Consider the following 22,574-nt stretch of genomic DNA (forward strand, 5'->3'; position numbering starts at 1 on the left):
AATAGAGAATTAACATTATTCTTCTACGACAACCCGGGTTTGAAACCCGACCTTAGAATTTTGTATTTTTCCTTCTGTAAGTGTTCTCTAGCTTTTTTAAGCTGAAGGAATGAAAAAAATGCCAAACAAACAAACAAACAAACAAAACAAAACAAAATAAACATATAGGCAAGTATAGAAATACGCTTGTACTTTAAGAAAACGTCAAGATTTTTTTTTGTAAAAGAAACAAAGCTCTTGGCAAAATCAACAATCATGCAATTCATAAGAATAATTGGCAAATTTGATGTTACAAAATACTGGAATCTCCTTGCAATGTTATTTCTATAACTGATCCTGTAATCTAGTGAACATCCCACGTGGTCTAGTGGTTAGGATTCGGTGCTCTCACCGCCGCATCCCGGGTTCGATTCCCGCCGTGAGAATGTAATCATTTTTTTTCTTTTCGTTTTCGATTTGACTCCTGAAATAAATTTTTAAAAATAAATAAACAACCTTTATCTACCTTTGGTCAGTGTTTATAGCCAAAGGCTAGGGGGTTTCTCGTACTTAATAATTGCGTTCTTATAGCCAGACCTTGCATACGGCTGACTCGCCTGACATTTGAATTGACCAATCAGAATTCAAAAGGTGAAAAAACTTCACTGTCCTGACGTCAATGTAAGTTAACAAGAATGGCATCGGAATCAGGCAACTTTTCTCACTGGAGACTGCTTTAAATATTCAAAAAAAGAGATTTACAATTCCAAATACCATATCAGATTGTGAAAAGTGAAAAATATCAAACATTTTGTGTCTTCAAGCTTCTAATTTGGCGCCAAAAATGGGTCTTCGGCGTTTGGCATGGCAATTCGCTCGCCGAGTTCGTCGAGTGTTGCCAGGTAGGATAATAGTTGTGTTATTTTGAACAAAATATGCTGTTCCTCGTCAAATTAAACCCGGAATCCTCAAGTTAACTGTTGGAACAGGCCAAAACAACTTTAGTATCGTGTTTGATTTTGTTAGCTGTGAAGAAAAAGACTATTTTCGTGTCGTTTCGGTAGGACAGCTCAGTTTTGACTGCCGCTCGTACTGCGGACGCAGCCGCCGTATGCAAGGGACTTTTTTTCTTTTTGTTTTGTTTTTTTTTATTTAAACATAAAATGCGATAAAGTTGTTAATATGAATTAATGTTGAATAAATAAATGGGAAAATATCATCTCTTTGAAAATCCTGAGAATTTGCGAAAACCTACAGATTATATTGTGCTTCAAGTTTCATTTTACTGATCTGAATGTTTAACTTTGGTGTTTTTACAGCCAAATTTAACCATGTAAATAAGGGGTTAGAGATAGGGAGAGGGGTAGGAAAGCAGCAGCGTGTTAGGGGACGGGAGTGGCCAGGTAGATATGAGTTACCAGAAATGGTTAGAAGAATGTTGTATTGCGTAAACCCAAATACACACGTAGTGAGGAGTACGCAAAGATATTTGGCGTATAAAATAGGAATGGCACGGATATTGAGGAGCAGTTTTGACGCCTCCTTTTATACGAGTTCAAAACGTTTCTGTAAGATACAATGATTAATTTTAAAAAAATCAGCCGAAAACCCTTTCCACGAGTTTAAAGACTTAAAGTGTCCACGTATCATAAAGATGGCTTCTACGGGAGAAACTCAATATTCCTGTGTTAGACTGGCTAAAATATGCTCATGCTGATACTACGAGGTCAACCATTACTGACTGAAGCAGTAGAAACGTGGTAACTTTCATCTTTTAAAATTTGAGCCCCGCCAACGGGCAGAGCTTCCAAAAATTGGTCAATAGACTCATTCGAGTTGTTCTCCTCCACAGAAATCTTTAGTAAAAGGCGAAAGATTTGTACGTGTTGAAGGAAAACCAGAGTTACTGTGGATTCTGGATACTAGGTGTTTTGTTGTGCAACTGCTACACAGCCTGTGGGATATAAATGTACTGAAGAATACAAATACGCATGCGCCTATTCAACATGAGTCGCAAGAAGAGTAACAGCTAGTAAAGCAACAACTTTTCACTACTGACAGTGATATTATCTTAGTGAAGTCTTAAGCTCTTGAATGAACAGACTCCCCTTAATTCTGCAATCATCGAAAGTCAGTTTTGTCGGACGCTAGAATGTCAAAGTGATCCCATTTTATGTTGTGACAGGTGGTTCTCACATGATCAGCAAAGGCTGATGAATGGTCAATTTTAGCAGGGGCCTTGGAATTCTCCGTTTTTCTGTCAAGGAGTCTTCGTTTAATTTTGCCTGCATAAAATTCATTAATTGCAGTTCCAGCAACCAAGTTTATAGATGATCGACTTTGGATTTCTGAGAGCGGTTCAAGTAAATTTTGTATGGTAAGTGAGATTTGATGCGGCATGTGTTCTGGAATATGATCTTGAGGAGATTTGAGGTGCGTTCCTTTGGGATGTTCTGGATCAGAATCAGTGATCCAAGATCACTCAGATCATGGTGCATCAAAGGAACCGATGAATCCGTGACCAGAGTGGATTCGTCGGTTCCATGGATGCACCATAATCCCCGTGATCTTGGATCACTGATCGGGATCCGGATCACCCCAAGGAAACGCACCCTTGATTTGGTTACTGTGAGGACATAAGTAGGGTGACAGGTTTAAGACATCTTTTTGGGAAACTGTAACTTGAACAGGGTTATTTGGCTTACTTTTATTCTTGTTCAATGGTCCTCAACAAATCGTTAATGTTCAACGTGTTACCACCTTGCATCGAGAGTAACCATTTTGCACCGGGAGCTTTTTAAGATCATTAATAGCGGCTTGCAACAGAGATGGTGAGGAGCAAATTCGTAATTAAGGAGCAAGTAACTTCCCATATCTTTGCTTTGAGAAAACATCAAGATTTTTTTTTTTCCTGAAAGATCAGCAATCACGCAGCTCAACAAATTGGGAAAATTGATGTTACAAAATACTGGAATTGCATTACAATCTAAGATTAAAAGTTGATCCTCTCACAAGAGAACATCCCACGTGGTCTAGTGGTTAGGATTCGGCGCTCTCACCGCCGCGGCCCGGGTTCAATTCCCGGCGTGGGAATGTAATCATTATTTTCAACTATTTTCCTTTTATTTTCGTTTCTTGTTTTCGATCAGTAAATAGAGGACCTTTACTTACCTTCGGTCGTCGATGTTTATAGCCAAAGGCTATTAGTGTCCTCTTACTAAACTTGTGCACTTCATAGCCTGAATTTTAACAGAAAACGGGAAAATTAATAATGATATTCGCTAACATTAGCTGATTGTTGACTAACTAAATGGGAAAAGATTATCTCTTTTTTTTGCAAATCCTGAAAATTTGAGAACATTTGGGCAAAACGTATGGAAAATAACATGCTTGAAGCATTTAATTTGGTGATCTGAAAGTTTTATTGATGTCTTTTGAGAGCCAAACTTGGCCATATGAATAACGGGTGGGGGTAGTGGGAGGGGTAGGGAGAGGGGTAGGGAGGCAGCAGCGGGGTAGGTGACTCAGAGGGTTGTGGGTAGATAGACAGGAGTTACAAGATTGAACAATGGTTACAGGAATGTTGCCTTTAACGTACGTAAACCCAACACACGTAGTTCTGTATATAAGACCTTTTTTAAAATATGCTCTTGCTGATAGTGCTTATAGGTCAACCGTCACTAACGGAAGCGGTCAGAGAAACGTCGTTTATTATATGGCTAACTCCGTGAGCGGGCAAGATGAACCAAACCCAGCGCTATAATTGACTACCCGAGCGGGCAAGATGGCGCTATCATGCCCGCTCGGGACTACCTGCTGTCCCGCAAGGACAACTTCCTCAAAAGTCTCATAATAAATCCTTCACTGAACAAGCTTATTCGGTCAAGATGGCTGGATATTGGCCTCTTTCACCGTCCGTCTCAGTCCAAAAACACGCTAAGGAACTTGGCCAATATCCAGCCATCTTGACCGAACAAGTTTGGTCAATAACCGCATATACACTTAATCTGTTAAGAATATGAGCCCTGCCAAGAGGCAGGGCTACGAAAAATGAGTCTAAAGACTCATTCGAGTTGTTCTCCTCCACGTAAATGTTTAGTAAAAGGCGAAAGATTTATGCGTGTTGAAGGAAAACCAGAGGTTTTTATGTTTAAGGCGAATGGCCGGGCCCCCAACGTGCAATGGAAAGTGCAATGTCCGCCAGACATACAGACTAATGCGTCATACAACGGCACTGGAGGATCGACCCCGCCCCTACAAACAAATAACATAGAAAAAACAAACGAGGAACAAACAGGTAAAAACGTCAGACAACAGGACAAACGAACACTGTTTCAGTACAACGGCGAAAGGTGAACCCGGGAGGGGCACCTGTCAACAGTCTTATCCTATATAAAAGTACGCTCGCCACCAAAATGTAACCAAAACAAACCTAGACCAAAAACAAACAAAGCAGTCCAAACTCAACGTAACAAAGGTATATACGAAAAAACGAGGCCAAAAGGAGTGAACAACTAAATGGGAACAGCAATCCAAACGATGGAAACCACGGGAACAAACGAAGAGATACGAGGCCAACACAGAGGAAGGAAAACGCTGGGGACAAGACAAGAGCAACGGGCGAGGCAGGAAGAGAACTAACAGAACTAGACGGAGCAGCGACGGAACTGAACGGAACAGGCGAAGTAGCAACAGCACTAACGAAACTGTACTGGACAGGCGAAGCAGCAACAGTACTAGCAGGACTCAACGGAGCAGTAACGGAACTGGACTGGACAGGCGAAGCAGCAACAGTACTAACAGGACTCAACGGAGCAACAACGGAACTGGACTGAACAGGCGAAGCAGCAACAGTACTAACTGGACTTAACAGAGCAACAACAGAACTTGACTGGACAGGCGAAGCAGCAAGAGTACTAACAAGAGGAAAACGCGGGCGAGACTGGTATAGACGAATAGACAAGGTACGGCTCTTGGGCAAAACAGCAACAGGAGTAGACTCAAGACGCGGACGCTTTATTGCAACACCAATAGTAGTAAGACCAGACGGCGATTCAGCCACAGAACACGACACACGAGAAGACAAGGAAGACTGAGACGTTCCAAACGTCGATTCAGCCATCCGAACATCATACAACTGGCACCCTTTACACAGGTACGCAGGCGCAGAGTTATAGCAAACAGTTTCGCTTTTATCTTCACGTTATTTTGGAAAGTGTTTTGGTCTTCCTCGATGCAAATAAAATCTCGAGAACAAGTGATGATTGTTTAGACCCGTTTCCCAGTTCGACTATTGCTCACTTGTCCAGCAGATTATATACAGTTACAGCACTTCAGGAACAATTTATTTTACGATACATTTCTGCAGTCATCGTCTTTATTCACAACATTGGCTGCCATATAGTTTCTTCTAATAGAGCGGACTGAATTGTTTTTGGAATCGCAGACGCATCATAGCGCCAAGACGATTTAATGTGCATTGCGCCCATACGCGCTGGTAAATAGGCAAGTGTTTTTCATTTCGCATGTCTTTAGTTTCGCTTGTGTCTTGAACTGTTCGCTGACATTGCTCTCACGAGAAAGGTTAAAGCTCGAGAAGTCAGCTTCACAATTTCTTTACGAAAGGCTGTTGACCTTTATCAACTTCAAGTTACTATTGGCTCAGTATAGACGCGTGGAGGACAACCCTTACGTACAGTTTCCATACAGTGATCATAGCACTAACAACCGTCTAAAAAGTAATACTAATACAGAACAAAGCTAAAACACAACTCAACGCATGTTGTGGAACACATGCTCTACTTGGACTAGAAAATAATGCCGGCAGAATACATTTTATACCCTGGTCAGATTTCGAGAGACACCTCGATCGGAGTGACCGATGTGGTCAACCCAAAGAGAGTGAAGGCTCCTGATTGTGTTCTGTTCTTCCCATTATTTATTTATTGTCGACCGTAGCCTCAGCGTCTTCCAAATTCATCTCTTATTTTGGCTTACACAATGCAAAGGTCATTACATCCATTTTTATTGTTACATCCATAGTAGGAACAAATGTGACTTTTCATTTCCTGTACCCTTGCTCTTGATTACATTGATAGACTTTTAGATGATCAGAGACGAAGGATCCCGGCCCAGAGGACTCACCCGGGCCTTCTATTTAAAATTCCTTTACCTTCTTTTTTAACCTCGTGTTACGCCATAATGAAACTTAATTTAAAATTGAGACCTTCATGTGTCTTTTATCAGAATTTATTACAAAAAAAAAAAGACATGGTAATGTTTATAAAACGGATGAATATTGAAGTCAGTATTGTAGCCTTCGCTTGATTGTTCGTATCTATAGCTTTGGTCAATGTGAGCCTTCAGATAATGTCCCGAATATGCTAAAGCCTTAGCCATTCGGCTGTTACATTGTCTCGGCTGTGCGAGAACAGCCAAAAAATCAGTCTGAACTCCCAAGCTAGCAACCATTCTCATTATCTTTGCAAGCAGCATCAATTGCTTTGTTATCACGGAAAGACTAACGAGTAAATTAAATGGACTGAGATTTTCAATCGAATCCTGTGTCAAACATGCTCTTAATGTATCTTGAGTGCTTGGTAGGCGCCGTCAGCCAATTGTTAGCGATCCATTTCTCTCCTCTGATGACGTCACACCCGCCGTGCAATGTACGACGGTCCACGGACCCAAGCAGACTGCTGTCGGGGTCAATAAAGTTGTTATAGCACATAATGGCGGTGCCTTTCTTTGGTGGCAGAATAAGATCGGCCGAACGGCAATTCATACTCAGATTGATCTCAACCGTTCTTTCAATTTCCTAAAAATATTATAAAGTAATGAAAAGACTTCGTTATGTTCTCTAAGTGAACATCAAACTGGCCAGGTTAGAACACCTCCGAGGGGATCAGAATTTCATGGATCAACACGATGTCTTAAGATTATCATTCAAGTTGATTTTTATCACATTTGATAATCGGGCCAAAATGTTAACTACTTGTTTTACTATAACTTGACCAACTCTCAACTGACTTGACACTACATGTAGTTACGCTCTATTCCCAATCAAATAAATGATTAGTTTCCATTAAAAGAAATTTCAAGGTTTTTTTTCCTCCATTAAATAGTGCAGGACATAAAACTGATATGCAGTGACCGTGTGTATTGTTTTTGTTTAGTTTTCATAGTTTGCTGCGGCTGCGGTTTTGACCATTTGTCTTGTATTGGACCAGTGTGTCTCTAGACCAAGCCGCCAACCAACATTTCTCAGTAAATATCTTGACAACTAAACAACTACTGTGAACTTCTGCGCGTAATTACTACTCACTAACGCTTTCAACCAACAGACTCATCCGTTCTTTCAATTTCCTAAAAATACAATAAAGGAATAACAAGAGTTTGTTATGTTCTCTGAGTGAACATCAAACTGGCCAGGTTAGAACACCTCCGAGGGGATCAGAATTGGACTCACAAATTCAGTGGACCAACACGATGTCTTAAGATTATCATTTAAGTCGATTCTTATTACATTTGTAAATCGGGCCAAATTTTAACTACTTCTTTCACTATTACGTTTGAATACTATTACTTGGCCAACTCTGACCTAAATTGACACTAGCTAATTAAGCTCTCTTCTCAGGTGAATAAATGTTAAATTCCCATTCAAAAAAAGCTTGTTGTTTTCTTCAGTTAAGGAGTGCAGGATATAAAATGGATATGTAATGAGCGTGTATATTGTTTTTGTTTATTACACCTTTTGCTGTTCATTTACAGAAAATAAACATTCATTTGTGTCCAAATTTCTTTCTTTATGGTCAATAAACTCTCATTAACACCAATATGACCTTCATTTGCGCGTAAGGAACGTTCAAGAATAACATTTACATATGCATTAACATTCAAAATCATCAAAAGAAAAACAATACCTTCATTTGACATTCATTGACTGTAAATGTATTTTCATTTTGGTCGAAACAAAATTCGTTGTCGCGAAACGACAATCATTTACACTTTAGGACATTCAGTTTTCAACAAAAGACTTTCAATAACACAATTTGCATGAGAACTAACATTCAATTGCATTATTATGCAACCATATCCATGAAGGTAACAATCTTTAGTGCGGTAAGACAAACATTACCGTGTTTTCACCAAACGTTAAGAGAACACAATCGCTCATTCGCGCAGTTCTTTTGAACAGAGATATCTCGCCCAATTTTCCTCGAAATTTTGATTATAGAACAAGGGACCATATGTACTTTTTTTAAAACATATTGTCACAATCCTCCCCTTCCAGATATATGTAAATTCGGCCACTTATGAAACTTTTTGCGTACAACTCAGGGGGCGCACAACAGTATACATGTGTCATAGTGACAGTTAGATTTCTCCAGAAATGCCACGAAGAAATACTGTAGAATCCCATTTGAACACCACGAAAGGATAGTCAGGGCCTTTGAAGATGTCAAAAGAGACGAAGCAAGACGCCAGGGAATTGCTCTGTGAAATTATCGCACGCAGCTGTTGCAGCAAGCTCTACAACGAAATATGTATTGGTACCATTACGGCAGCTAAATGTGGACAGTGGTTTCGTTTCATGCAAACGTATTTGCCACGATGCCTCAATAGTGAGGCAATTGAAGGATAAATCGTTCAGCGAATTTGATATTCTATCTTTCAAAAATAAATGTTATTATGGCTGTAATGTTTGTCTCGCTGCATTAAAGATTGTTACCTTCATGGATATGGTTGCCTAATAATGCAATTGAATGTTAGTTCTCATGCAAATTGTGTTATTGAAAGTCTTTTGTTGAAAACTGAATGTCCTAAAGTGTAAATGATTGTCGTTTCGCGACAACGAATTTTGTTTCGACCAAAATGAAAATACATTTACAGTCAATGAATGTCAAATGAAGGTATTGTTTTTCTTTTGATGATTTTGATTGTTAATGAATATGTAAATGTCATTCTTGAACGTTCCTTACGCGCAAATGAAGGTCATATTGGTGTTAATGAGAGTTTATTGACCATAAAGAAAGAAATTTGGACACAAATGAATGTTTATTTTCTGTAAATGAACAGCAAAAGGTGTAGTTTTCAGAGTTTGCTGCGGTTTTGACTTTTTGTCTTGTTATTTACTCGTTGGATATACGCGTCTCTAGGCCAAGCCGTCAACCAAAATCTTTCAGGAAGCACCTTGACAACTAACAACTGCTGTAAGCTACTTTGTGTAAGTAATACCCACACGCGCTTTGAATCTAACCAAAAGGCAGAAAAAGGGAAATTCCCACGCCGGGAATCGAACCCGGGCCGCGGCGGTGAGAGCGCCGAATCCTAACCACTAGACCACGTGGGATGTGCACTGTTGTGGTAACAGTTTTGGTTACTGGTCAGTCATCTCGTCTTGCATTGATCAGTAACTAACTGGTGTGCAAACTTGCAAGCTCAGTTCACTTTGCTACAATTCACTGGGGTTATTAATTACTTACTTCTGCAGTGATTGTAGTGTTATCTGCCACCAAAAAGGCTGTCTGCCCTCCTTCTTCTACATCGTTAGGTAAATACAGGATCGTAATAAATCTGAAAAAAAGAAAATAAAAGAAAACGGATGAAGACATTAAAACTAACATTATCAAATGCATCAAAATAAATGTATGGCGAAAATTAAATCATAAACATGAACAGATAAAAGGTGATGGGTCATACTGCCCTTTTATGGGCGTTGGCGAACGTAGTTTACGGACCAATAAAATTGAAATGAACTGTTAACAACCTTAGTCATTTATTTCACAAGATCTCCAAGGCTCTTTTCTCTTCAAGATGTAGTTTTTTACTTTAAAACTGTTTATATTTTTTTCAATATTTTAGTAAAAGCTGACGAATTTTGCTAATATGTCTGAAAGTAAATTAACACGAAATGCTGCTGAACTGAGCCCGGTTTGAAAATGGTTCAGTTGTCTTAAAGAAATGACTACTGAAGCATGACCCTTGTCTTTGGTGTTAACTACGGTATTTTATGCCCTCTGTAATATGGGCCTGCACATGGCTTTAATAAATAACCAACCTGCAGACTCTGCAGTCGGATGCTCTGAGATAATTCTGATGACAGCAAGGAACATTAGGGTCTTTGATGGTAGAATCCATGTGTGCATGGAAATGGCCGAACTTTTCGTACCTAACAACCTACAAAACATCGTCCGTTGTTATACCTCCCAACTCAAATACGTTTTCCGATTGGAGGAGAACGTGTCACGTGTCGCGGGTCAAAACTCACTGACACCCTAAGGGGAACAAAACTCACTAACTCCATAGGGAAACAATGACTGGAATTTTCGAATCACACATGATCAGGTCGTGCACCTTGAAACTGCGGCAAATTTGTTGTGCCTCCCGGCAGTTTTACCTATATTTAAGTTGGGAGGTATAACAAAACACGTAATGACTGGCCCCACGGCAAACAGTGAGTTTTGTTTCCCCTCGACCTAGTTGAAGTCGAGGGGAAACAAAACTCACTGTTTCGCTTGGGGCTAGTAATTAAGTGCTTAATATACGTGTCAATAAACTTTTTAAGTTCAATATTTTTATAATGTTTGCGCCTTATCGATGCATTAAAACTGTTCTATGCCTGAAAAATGTGTCATTTTTTTTTTCAATAACTAGACCTGTCAATCATACATTTGAAATTTTCGTAATTGATCGATGTTGATTTGCTCTGAGGCGGAAACCTGGTTAAGGCAGGATTCCCACGTGGTCTAGTGGTTAGGATTCGGCGCTTTCACCGCCGCTGCCCGGGTTCGATTCCCGGCGTGGGAAAGTCTTTTTTTTTTCTTTCCTTATAGAGTCCTCCGGCTGGTGTTAATACTTGATGGACACACTGCATTTCTGCTTTTAAATCAATTTTAAGGGTTTAAATACCTAAACTTACGTACAACTAAAGATACTTCGATTGTTGCGATCGTTGGACACTGATTATTTGACTTAAATATATCCGATCTGTAGGTTTTTGTTCACTGAATTTTCGGTGGCATCTGTCCGCATTCATCAGGGTGAAAAATGGATGTAAGCTACGTTATAAAGAACATCCACTTTACACTCTGATGAAGTTAGACAGGTGCCACCGAAAATTCAGGAAAAAAACCCTACAGATCGCAAACATTTAAATCAAATTACAGCTAAAAATTAAAGAGAGACATGCTTCCGTAATAGCCCTTAAAAAAAAACCAACGAAAAAATAACACCAAAAATCAGCTAACTTAATGAAAATGAAAAACTGTACTGTGAACATGTCCTATTCCGTGGATCGCACAATCTGTTCTGAACAAGCCGGATGTTACATTAATCTGATCGTACACAAGCAATCCCACGTGGTCTAGTGGTTAGGATTCGGCGCTCTCACCGCCGCGGCCCGGGTTCGATTTCCGGCGTGGGAAGTGATTACTTATCTTTTACATCAAAATCTAATTTCGACTTCATTTCCCCTTACTCTGAAAATTACGGCCTCTTTAAGTTGTTCTTTAGCGGATTTATGCATTAAAACAATGCGTTCCATTTGCACCAAGTCAACACATCACATTTACATGTACGTGGATAACAAGTGTATGCGCAATACTAAATTAAATCAGTTTCACCTGCATTGGTTCTCCACCCTGAACTATTTTTCTCGGAAGCTTGGTTAACTTTATGATCCTGTAAAACAAAACAGTTTGGTTTTAAGTCGCAATCAGGGGCGGGGCAGAAGAGACAAGCTGGATCGCATGCTGAAGGTCAGTATCCCACATTCCTACATCTCTCGTTGAAGATTGTTGTTTTCAGTAAGATACAGTACATATGTATCGGTAGTTTGGGGCCATCAGTCTCTTTCTCTTTGGTGAGTGCTTTTAAAACGCCCAGTAAAAACTTGATTCACGGCATGGAAACTTATGCCTCGCTGGATCGAAATTCGAGCAAGATTTTTAAGTTCTAGTCCTCTTTAAAAGTAATTAAATCAATTATTCAAATCCAAGCCATCAGAGGGAATCTGCCATTGAAGCTGCCCTAAGTTAAGGTCCTGTTTATGGACCTTCCCCTTTGAAAATCGTGGGGGTGTTCTTTGAGGCAACACAGGTCCCATTTGTATGGTCTCGGGTACCCGGGATAACCCTCCCCCTGAGGCAACTTTATCAAGTGCTTGTATGAGAAAATGTAGCCCATGTAGGCCGAGTAAAAGTTGACCCTGCATGATTATTCGTAACTCTTACTGAATAATCAAATGTGCAACTATCCCTCTTTGTTTAAGTTTCCCTCACTCATTTGATCAGAGTGGGTTTTGCTGAGTTAATTTTCTCTTCTTTGATACAAATTGCTGCTTTAAATCTTAAATCTAGACATTACGTGACACTAGCCATGCTGAGAGTTGTTCCAGTTAGGCGAGCCAAAGTGTTTATGTATACTCAAAGAAAAGTTGTTGGTTACTTTAGCTGCCAAGGCGAGTCAACTTGCCCACCTGAATTGTCTCACCCCCAAGTCTGGTTTGTCATCCTCGTGTAAACGGTTGGTTGAATTTTGCAAAGAAATAAGTGAAAAGTTAGCTCCGCCAGGGTAACTCGGGGAAAGGGTTGTCTCTGGTACACAAGAGCCATTCTATTTTATTTCCATTTTCCCTCTTCCTCTTCCAACTGATTATGCGAAATATACTGTCCAAACTCTTTATGGGTAGTGGTGTTTGAGAGTGTCATCTTTATCACTACTGTGGAATGTACCTCACCATACAGCCACCCCTGTTAACACAGCCACCTAGTTATTATGGCCACTCTATTCTGGCTCAAACAAAAGCTCAGTCGGTCATTTTCTTATTGATTGATTATACAGTCAGATTTTTGTGACCTGTTGGTGACCAGATTAACAGAATTCTGGCACATTGTAGGAGTAATTTATATACAATTTACAGCAAGCAACAGGCATCATTTTGTTAGTGAAGTCCCATGCATATATGTAACTCTTGATTATTTTGAGATTTTATCTTTATTATGTTATCAAGGCAATAATATTTTGATTCCTGCTCCAGCGGTAGGGGGGGGGGGGGGGGGGACTCTCCTCTATGTGCTATATACAGCTGTGCAGCCCCAAAGGGTATGGTTATTTAGCCGTTTTGGTCATAAATACTCTAGGGTAAGGCTTTTGCCCTCTAGTCTTTAATTTGTTATGTTTTTTAGAATAAGCTACCTCAATTTTCATCATTATTGATAACACCATCAACAAAAGTCCTTCAAAACTTATGTTTAGGGCAACTGTAGCAGTCGCAACAGTCATAAATGGGGTAGGGAAAATCACAGATTATGGTCATAAATAGCTTAAGAGTTTAACTTTTGTGAAGAGGGCTGCACTGACCCCCACCCAATTTTTCTGGGATGTACAAAACACATTTTCTTAGCAGTTACTACAGTCTTGCTTTAGGAAATCAAAATAGTACTTGCTGCCAGGTACTTTATAAAAGTATAACCCCTCCAGAAGCCTTCACAAAGTAATGTAATATCTGGTGCTAACAATTTTTTTTTTGCGGCTGATTAAAATTTGGAATTAAATTGTACTGAACTGGTGCAGATTTAATATACATTATATTTTGTCACACTTAGTTCACTTATTTTAAGACTACTCAGCAGCAACTAGTACCTCTTGTATGACCATGCAGTAACAGTATATTCCAAACAAAAAAAAAGTACATGTATATGTATTACTATCCTGCCTGGAAGAGTGTGTAGAGAGAGCACACAGTGCAGTGCCCTACTGTATGTCTTTTGTTAGGTATAATAATCTTAAATTTAGAAGACTCATATTGATCTTAGAATTCACAAAAAAGTTGATTTCTTGACAACTCTCCTTTAGCTGTGTCACTTCATAATAAATTAGCAGTTTGGTATGTTGTAGCATAGAACTTTAATTAATTAAGTTATCACACCGGTATCACAGAGGTCATGGGTTACAATCCAGTTCACACCTAATTTTTTTTTCAGGCTATAATTTCACCTTTGCTTAAGTTGTGTATAGTACGTTGCAATGATCAATCATGTCTTTATAAGTTGATCAATGTATATATGTCCCACTGACTTATACTTCAACATTTTATCTTAAAGTTTGTTTATTTGTTTTATTGTGTGGTTCTAGAAAATGTCCATACCCACCCCAAGGAGATTATTGGAAATTCCAGGGATGGGGAGGGTCTCAAAAGCCAAACTTTTTAAAGAAAAGTATTAATAAAAATTGGAATTTCCATAGGGATGGGATGGGGAGATCTCTGTTTAATAAATACATAAATAATATGTACAGACCCATTATCTGATGTGAAGACTGTGCAATATATCTTGGCTAACGAGTTGCCAAGGTGTAGCATCCTTGTTATCAATTTCAAGTACCAAATTAAAGAAGATCAGCATGTTAGATGGGAGAGGGGAATATTTCAAAATATCATAAACTAAAAATATATATATTTTCCAAACTCAATCATGTTAGTAGTGTTAGTGTCTATTTATTTATTTATTTATTTATTTATTTATATATATATTTATTTATTAATGAATACCTGTGAAGAGATAGTCATACATTCTTGCAAATATTCTGGGAGTCTCCCACATACCATTTAGATCATCCAGTCCCCCAGGAAAGTTATGAAATTTATTGTCCAAGTAAACTACTGAACCATGGGCTCCAGTGGGGACAGTGTTATTACAATGCAATTTGCAGATGTGCTACATAATATGAGCTTAACAGTTTTGTTACCATGGCAACAGACTGGATTTCAGACCTTTCCTGATATTCTAGGCTTTTCTGGCCACCTCATGGCCTTGATTAATGTTTTTCAAGCTGAAAATCACTGCATTATTGAAATTGGGTTAGAGGGGACTGGAAAAGATTGAGTTGCCAATTGGGAACATATTTTTATAGCCATATTAGTGTGTTGCCCGTAGAACTATAAGGCTACCAAGTTTCAATGATCTCTGCTGTATATATGGTCTGCACTTGATGTAATATTGGGTTTGGTGTATGACATCATCAATCCTCTCATTTGCATATATTTTACACATTTTAAACTTAAATATCTCCAGAATTAATGCAAATATTTGTTAAGGTAAACAGCATTTGTAATCTATAGTGGAATTCTATTTGATACTCCTAAAAATTCTGAATCAAGGGGTAAACATTTGATGATAGTAGCATGCCAAATCATTGAGTTGAATTTATGCTGCTGACATTTACATGTACTGTAAAGTGTTGAAGAGAATTTTGCAAGGGAATTTGGTGTGTCTATTGAATTACCCGAGGTTGGTTGGCTGGTTTTGTTATTGCTTTGTCATTATCTTCCATGTATTTTTTTTTAAAAGCAGAGTGGTTGGTGGCAAAAGCAAAACTGGCAATATTCTCACTTACCTGTGTTTCTAAAGTCATGTTTTTAGGTTTTTGTGGTCAATCTATTAGTAGCTGCACTGTCTTAAATTACAATAGAAAAGATGTGATATTAATTATGTAAGTTATACTTTGGTATCGTTCATACCAAAATTATATTATTTTCTGGTTCAATGTTTGCCTCTGCATTAATTTGATTAAACTACTGTAGTTTATTTTTTAATGGGAATCTGAGAACAATAGTGAACTAGACCAACAAATATACAGAAATCTACCACCACTGCTTTCATGGCTGAGTGGAGATGAATCTAAGTCAGACCAAAATTACTAGAAAAAAAATTATTGATTTATTGGAGGGTTGAAATGGGATCCTGGCTATGGGAGAGTAGGAATTGGGGCTGAGGGGGGTGGGTGGTGTGCTTGTGAATTTAAGAACCTCTCTGAAAGTGAAAACAAACTGTAGGTTTGAAAAGTTTAAAGCGGAGTTAAAAATTATACTTTAATATATCTTGTTTATTAAGGTGGTAATGAGCATAATACCCACTTAGGGTGAGTCATTGAAACAATGACATAATTTATGTTTGTCTTTTCTTAGGTGGTTACCTCCTGGCATATACACCCCACACAGGCATACAATGTTATGATTAGATGATGCAACCTGCTTTCCCATGTTTAACATACACGTAAGAGTATTGATCAGTGGACCAGTGTACAAGTGTGATTTCTCTACTGATAATGAGAATTATAATAAAGATACAAAGCCACTCTGGTGTGATTTATTTAATTATTCCTTAACTGTAAAGTGAACCAGTTAAACCAAAGGTTGCACTCTGTAAGATCAGGTGTACAAAAATTAAATAGAAAATTTTACTACATCAATTTTATTAATTAAGTATATATACTTCTTTGCAAAATATAGTTGGTATTTTGTTGTACTGGTAAGAATATAATTTGGAAATTTTTTATGGGAAATGTTTCCATTTAAAAATGTAGCTCAGATGCCACAACTATAGTTCTCCTTTCTGTGGTGTTTTCTTTTGTGGTCGATTGTGAAAACAAATTATGTTGACCTACATGTAAGTTAAAAAAATATACAAGTATTAGCTCTTCTGAAAAAAAAAAGTTAATTTGTTGTTGTTTCTTCCTGTTCATTTTTTCCTTGAACATTTTTATTTTCCTAATAAGTAGTTTAGCTAGCCATAAAAATGTTTTGTTGTCTCTGAGACCATTTTCAAGATAAAAAAGTGATTTGTATATAAAATTTGAATTTTGGGGGCGGGGGGGTGGGGGGGTGGGGACCTTTTCAGAATTTCCCTACAAAGATCACAAGGTACGAGGGAAGAGGCAAAAATAGAATTTTAAGTGTTAAAACATATGTTTGCATCATCAGTTTGGGCCTCTCTGTGAAGCTGCATAGTATACTTGAGGACCATGTTATACCCATTTTAATTCAGAATACAAATGGAAACTTGCATTGACAATCACTTAATCTCTTGGCACTGTTTTGTTTTTTAATAATTGCCTTTTTTCACAAAACAATAATTTGAACATCTTTGTTTCACAAGCTGGGAGGGGGGGGGGGGGGAGGGGTATTCTACAAAGTTTTAAATGGAAAGGCCTTATCTCAAGGTCCATTACCCCTTACCCTTTTGTATACATTTGTACCATTTTGATAGAAATGGCACCTCTTTTGTCGACCTTACATTGCAAAAGGGTAAATGTACCCCTTTAACAAACCTATTTAAGAATACTGCATCCCTTTTCTATTCCCTTGGAAAGAAGTTAATAAATAATAATATAGAATCTCTTCATTCTGGCTGAGGAGAGTAAATGAGAGCTTTTCAACAATATTTTAGAACCAGAAGAATGGAATCCCTAAATGAAAGATTTTCCTACCCTTTCATACACCTCAACTTGTGAAATCCCTATCATTAAGTTTATACCTGAAACCTGAAAAAGGTACTCATCGTGAGCTGAGCCTCCCCATATAGGTCATTACAGAGAGCCTTCCCACATACACAAGTCAGGAACTCTTGACAAGTACTGTAAGTAGATGCTGGCTTTAAGACTGGTCTGAGCCAGCTTCTTCAGTTTTTAGCACAAACTTGTTGCTCTCTGTCAATTTCTAGTACAAAACCTTTTCTTTGCTGATCTGGTCCAAGTTCACAGACACTAGCATCACTCTCACGACACTGACTCTATCACTGTCACTCACAGTCTGATTCTTCAGTTTCACTGCACCATGCTTCATCATCACCCATCATTGTTAGACATGAGTTCATTAGCTTGTAAAATTCACCAGCCTGGCAGTGTCACTGTTGCTATTGCCTGTTCCCAGACTTCCTTTTATGGCTAGGTGTAGGGGCATGAAATTTCACTACTGTTTACGAACAATTTGTTTAGATGGCATATTGAAAGTGATGAATTACTGAAAATTGTCAGTATTGCTAGTGTTCTCTCGTTTCCTTAGGGATTGAAATATCTTGACATAAGATTACAAAGAGAAAGCACACTGAAATATAATGCACAATTTTTTAGTAGCCTTTCAAAATGGGTTGCCAATATGACAGGGATTAATAGATGAGGAACTTGGTCTGCAAACAGGGCAAATGAGAGGGTTTGAAGAAATTAAAGGTGCATGCTTGACCTCAGTTGGGGGGGGGGGGGGGGGTATTGGAACTTAACGCTGCTGACGTCAAACACTGTTGAAACGGAAAAATAAATTTGATTATAAATGAGAAAAAAAACCACGACATGTCCAAATTACTTAATCGCCGTTAAAACTAATCCTCTTGCTTTTTTTTAAGGGGTTCACGGCCTGCCTGTAACGAAGCGTTTATCAATTAAGGGATTGCTTAGGGAAAACATATCTTGTTTAGGGTTCTTAACCAATCGTAACATATTTTATGGCATCAGTTTGAGTCATGAGCAAACACACGAGTCTGTGTTAGTGTCGATCGGCAAGAAAGTTCTGCAAAGCGCGTTATGTGTGTGGGTCTATTCTTGCAGTGATACGATTAACAGCACTCAAGTACTCTCGAGTGTTTGGCAACAGTAAATTTTAAAAAAGGCGCTTCTGTTAATAAGGTTCCCCCATGTCTAGAAACCTGTCATCAGTTGTGCATTTTTCTTAGTGTAATGCCTACCTAAGAGAATAGGATATTTGAATTGAGTACAACTTACCTAGAATTCATTACTTCCACACAAACGATGACTCCTGTGGAATTCAGCGAGGAAGAAATGGCGACATTTCGTAAAAAACACGCCTTCAAAACAGCGTGTTTTTGAATAAATAATTACCCTGTCCTTCAAACAAACTGATATGACGAGGAAGAAGACAAAATTTTGTTTATCGTGGCCAAATAAAACGTTAAAAATATCCGGCCGATTGCAAAATATTACCATTTTACTTACTGAGAGAACGATTATGCCATGTTCAAATTTGATTTTGCCGCTCAGCGCTCTTTTTTACCGGATGTGACGTCATTTTTTGTTGGATGATTCAGATACACAAAAAGTGCCAGGCGTCGCAGAGTGTTCTCCCCGCCCCTGGTCGCAATATAACATCCGGGATTTTCTGATCTGCAACTTGTCTCGTAGTCAGTTTTAAGCTGGAAAAACGTTGTTGCGCGCGTTAACACCTGTTTTGCAAATTATGGCAACCACGCTTACCTACGGGACATCGCGTTCTAGCTACTTTACAGTATTTGGGAGAAATAACCTTTCGTGGAGGCGTCTCAAAACAAGGTCAGCGGTTTTGTCTTGTGGTAGCCAGGCCTGTTTACTAAAACCGAATCTGTGTCGTGGACTATTGTTTTCAAGAAATCCATGTACCGGAGAGTCTTCTTAATATTCAACTTGTTAAATGACTGCATACTTAATCTTCCTGAAATGAAAATAAAAGTTTTGTTTTTCTGATGACTATTTAACTACAGGCAGCCAGGTAGTCCGTTGACATTAACGTTAAATGAAAATAAATCCCAGGTCAGCAAAATAACACAAAAGCACACATAAAAAGAAAGGAAAAGAGAGACTAGAGAAAGTTTGCCTTAGCTAATCAAATCGATATATCCCCTATTTTAGCCCAATTGGGATGTTTGAGTATACATTATAAAATTCATACAATCGAACCATGTGCGCTTACCATTTGTAAGTCCAGTTAAACCGTACGCGTTCAAACCTAAAAAGTAGATCGAAAATGAAAACATGTCTTAGAATATTAGAAATATTAAAGCGCTTTATACCTACTGGCTACATTTTTCAAAACATAATTAAAAAGAAGAAAGAAATGGTGGATTAATGTGTGAAATAACGGCGCTCAATTACAAATCCAGAAATGTTACGAAGTTGATTACAAAGTGGAAAGACAGCGGTCTTCTTGGAGATTTAGACCGATATTCCATTCACGTTGGATGTGACGTCATTAATATAAAGGAGAAAAGTGGATCGCCAACAACTGGCTCACAGCACCAACAAAGTATTCAAATCACATCAAAAGTTCTTATGATATCGGATTTGATTAACAATTAGCTTAATTCTTTTTTCTTCTTCTTTGCTTGTCTCTTTGCGTAATAATTGAACACATGAGCAACGCAAGGTATAGCCTTTCTGAGAGTTCTGTGTTTACAGATTAACGCTCTCACCAACTCGGTATGGCTAAGGGTATTGACCTATAGACATTTATCTGCTACGACAACCCGGGTTTGAAACCCGGTCTTGGAATTTTGTGTTTTTCCTTATAAAAGTCTTCTCTAGCTTTTCTAAGCTGAAGTAATGACAAAAATCCCAAACAAACAAACAAACAAACAAACAAAACAAAACAAAATTAACATATAGGCAAGTATAGAAATATGCTTGTACTTTAAGAAAACGTCAAGATTCTTTCAAAATTAACAATCATGCAATTCATAAGAATAATTGGCGAATTTGATGTTACAAAATACTGGGATCTCCTTGCAATTTTATTTCTATAACTGATTCTGTAACCTAGTGAACATCCCACGTGGTCTAGTGGTTAGGATTCGGCGCTCTCACCGCCGCGGCCCGGGTTCGATTCCCGGCGTGGGAATGTAAATACTTTTTTTCTTTTCGTTTTTGATTTGACTCCTGAAAAAAAAAAATTAAAAATAGATAAACAACCTTTATCTACCTTTGGTCAGTGTTTATAGCCAAAGGCTAGGGGGTTTCTCGTACTTGATAATTGTGTTCTTATGGCCAGACCTTGCATATGGCCAGCTCGCCTGAAATTTGAATTGATCAATCGGAATTCAACAGGCGGGAAAAACTTCACTGTCCTGACGTCAATGTAAGTTAACAGGAATGGCATCGAAATCAGGTAACTTTTCTCACTAGAGACGGCTTTAAATATTCAGAAAAAGAGATTTACAATTCCAAATACCATATCACATTGTGAAAAGTAAAAAATATCAAACATTTTGTGTCTCCAAGCTTCTAATTTGCGCCAAAAATGGGTATTCGGCGTTCGGCATGGCAACTCGCGCTCGCTCGCCGAGTTCGTCGAGTGTCGCCAGGTAGGATAATAGTTGTGTTATTTTGAACAAAATATGCTGCACCTCGTGAAATTAAACCCGGAATTCTCAAGTTAACTATTGGAAGAGGCCAAAAGAACTTTAGTATCGTGTTTGTTTTTGTTAGTTGTGAAGAAAAAGGCTATTTCCGTCTCGTTTCGGTAGGACAGCTCAGTTTTGACTGCCGCTCGTACTGGGGGTGCAGCCGCCGTATGCACGGGACTTTTTCTCTTTTTTTTCTTTTTCATTAAATGGGATATAGTTATTAATATGAACTAATGTTGAATAAATAAATGGGAAGATATCATCTCTTTGCAAATCCTGACAGTTTGCAAAAGCCTACGGAATATATTGTGCCATGAAGTTTCATTTTAGTAACCTGAATGCTCAACTTTGGTGTTTTTACAGCCAAATTTAACCATGTAAATAAGGGGTAGGGGTAGGGAGAGGGGTAGGAAAGCAGCAGCGTGTTAGGGAACGGGAGTGGCCAGGTAGATATGAGTTACCAGAAATGGTTAGAAGAATGTTGTATTGCGTAAACCCAAATGCACATGTAGTGAGGAGTACGCAAAGATATTTGGCGTATAAAATAGGAATGGCACCAATATTGAGGAGCAGTTTTGACGCCTCATTTCATACGAGTTCAAAACGTTTCTGTAAGGTACAATGATTAATTAAAATACGTTGAATCGAGTCCATTTCGCGGAAAAAATGAAGCCGAATTAGAAAAAAAATCAGCCGAAAACCCTTTCCGCGAGTTTAAAGACTTAACGTGTCCACGTATCATAAAGATGGCTTCTACGCGAGAAACTCAATGTTCCTGTGTTAGACTGCCTAAAATATCCTCATGCTGATACTACGAGGTCAACCATTACTGACTGAAGCGGTAGAAACGTGCTATACTTCTTCTGTTAAATTATGAGCCTCGCCAACAGGCAGAGCTTCCAAAAATTGGTCAATAGACTCATTTGAGTTGTTCTCCTCCACGGAAATCTTTAGTAAAAGGCGAAAGATTTGTGCGTGTTGAAGGAAAACCAGAGTTACTGTGGATTCTTGATACTAGGTGTTTTGTTGTACAAGATGCTACACAGCGTGTGGGATATAAATGTACTGAAGTCTACAAATACGCATGCGCGTATTCAGCATGAGTAACAGCTAGTAAAGCAACAACTTTTCAGTACTGACAGTGTCATTATCTTAGTGAAGTCTTAAGCTCTTGAATGAACAGAATCTCCTCAATTCTGCAATCATGGAAAGTCAGTTTTGTCGGACGCTAGACTGTCAAAGTGATCCCATTTTATGTTGTGACCAGTGGTTTTCACATGATCAGCAATGGCTGATGAATGGTCAATTTTAGCAGGGGCCTTGTAATTTTCCGTTTTCCTGTCAAGGAGTCTTCGTTTTGTTTTGCCCACGTCAGATAATTCATTAATTACAGCCCCAGAAACCGGCTTTATAGATGAGTTTGGATTTCTGAGAGCGGTTGAATTGTTTTTTGTATGGAAAGTGGGATTTGATGCGGCATGTGTTCTGAAATATGATCTTGAGGTTGACAAAAGAGATCTAGGGTGCGTCCCTTTGGGATGATCTGGACCAGGATCAGGGATCCAAGATTACTCGGATCATGGTGCATCAAAGGAACTGATGAATCCGTGACCAGAGTGGATTCGTCGGTTCCTTTGATGCACCATGATC

At 38.6% G+C, this 22,574-nt stretch overlaps 9 non-coding genes and 2 pseudogenes across 10 annotated transcripts; 5 read left to right on the forward strand and 6 right to left on the reverse strand.

Annotated features, from left to right (window-relative positions):
* The first annotated feature begins 353 nt into the window (after positions 1-353).
* On the forward strand, positions 354-425 carry Trnae-cuc (transfer RNA glutamic acid (anticodon CUC)). The gene has a single exon. It is a non-coding gene; the product is annotated as a tRNA-Glu (tRNA).
* A 1,338-nt stretch (positions 426-1,763) lies between these two features.
* On the reverse strand, positions 1,764-1,885 carry LOC149106605 (U5 spliceosomal RNA). Its single transcript, XR_016210055.1, has one exon. It is a non-coding gene; the product is annotated as a U5 spliceosomal RNA (small nuclear RNA).
* Positions 1,886-3,000: 1,115 nt separating this feature from the next.
* Trnae-cuc (transfer RNA glutamic acid (anticodon CUC)) lies at positions 3,001-3,072 on the forward strand. Its single transcript has one exon. It is a non-coding gene; the product is annotated as a tRNA-Glu (tRNA).
* A 928-nt stretch (positions 3,073-4,000) lies between these two features.
* Positions 4,001-4,122, reverse strand: LOC149106607 (U5 spliceosomal RNA). Its single transcript, XR_016210062.1, has one exon. It is a non-coding gene; the product is annotated as a U5 spliceosomal RNA (small nuclear RNA).
* A 240-nt stretch (positions 4,123-4,362) lies between these two features.
* LOC149106608 (uncharacterized) lies at positions 4,363-5,101 on the reverse strand (annotated as a pseudogene).
* A 237-nt stretch (positions 5,102-5,338) lies between these two features.
* Positions 5,339-19,559, reverse strand: LOC149106609 (transmembrane prolyl 4-hydroxylase-like; annotated as a pseudogene). Its single transcript, XR_016209599.1, has 6 exons — positions 19,496-19,559; positions 19,073-19,237; positions 11,604-11,661; positions 10,040-10,158; positions 9,465-9,555; positions 5,339-6,796 (listed from the first exon to the last, which is right to left on the reverse strand). The product of XR_016209599.1 is annotated as a transmembrane prolyl 4-hydroxylase-like (transcript).
* Trnae-cuc (transfer RNA glutamic acid (anticodon CUC)) lies at positions 9,260-9,331 on the reverse strand. Its single transcript has one exon. It is a non-coding gene; the product is annotated as a tRNA-Glu (tRNA).
* Trnae-uuc (transfer RNA glutamic acid (anticodon UUC)) lies at positions 10,717-10,788 on the forward strand. Its single transcript has one exon. It is a non-coding gene; the product is annotated as a tRNA-Glu (tRNA).
* Positions 11,334-11,405, forward strand: Trnae-cuc (transfer RNA glutamic acid (anticodon CUC)). Its single transcript has one exon. It is a non-coding gene; the product is annotated as a tRNA-Glu (tRNA).
* Positions 19,560-20,347: 788 nt separating the features above from the next.
* Positions 20,348-20,419, forward strand: Trnae-cuc (transfer RNA glutamic acid (anticodon CUC)). Its single transcript has one exon. It is a non-coding gene; the product is annotated as a tRNA-Glu (tRNA).
* A 1,381-nt stretch (positions 20,420-21,800) lies between these two features.
* LOC149106614 (U5 spliceosomal RNA) lies at positions 21,801-21,922 on the reverse strand. Its single transcript, XR_016210051.1, has one exon. It is a non-coding gene; the product is annotated as a U5 spliceosomal RNA (small nuclear RNA).
* Between the last annotated feature and the right edge of the window lie 652 nt (positions 21,923-22,574).

Source organism: Orbicella faveolata, unplaced genomic scaffold (genome assembly GCF_042242905.1).
Source record: "Orbicella faveolata isolate gen_17 unplaced genomic scaffold, um_ofav_v1 contig_3, whole genome shotgun sequence".
NCBI lineage: Eukaryota > Metazoa > Cnidaria > Anthozoa > Scleractinia > Merulinidae > Orbicella > Orbicella faveolata.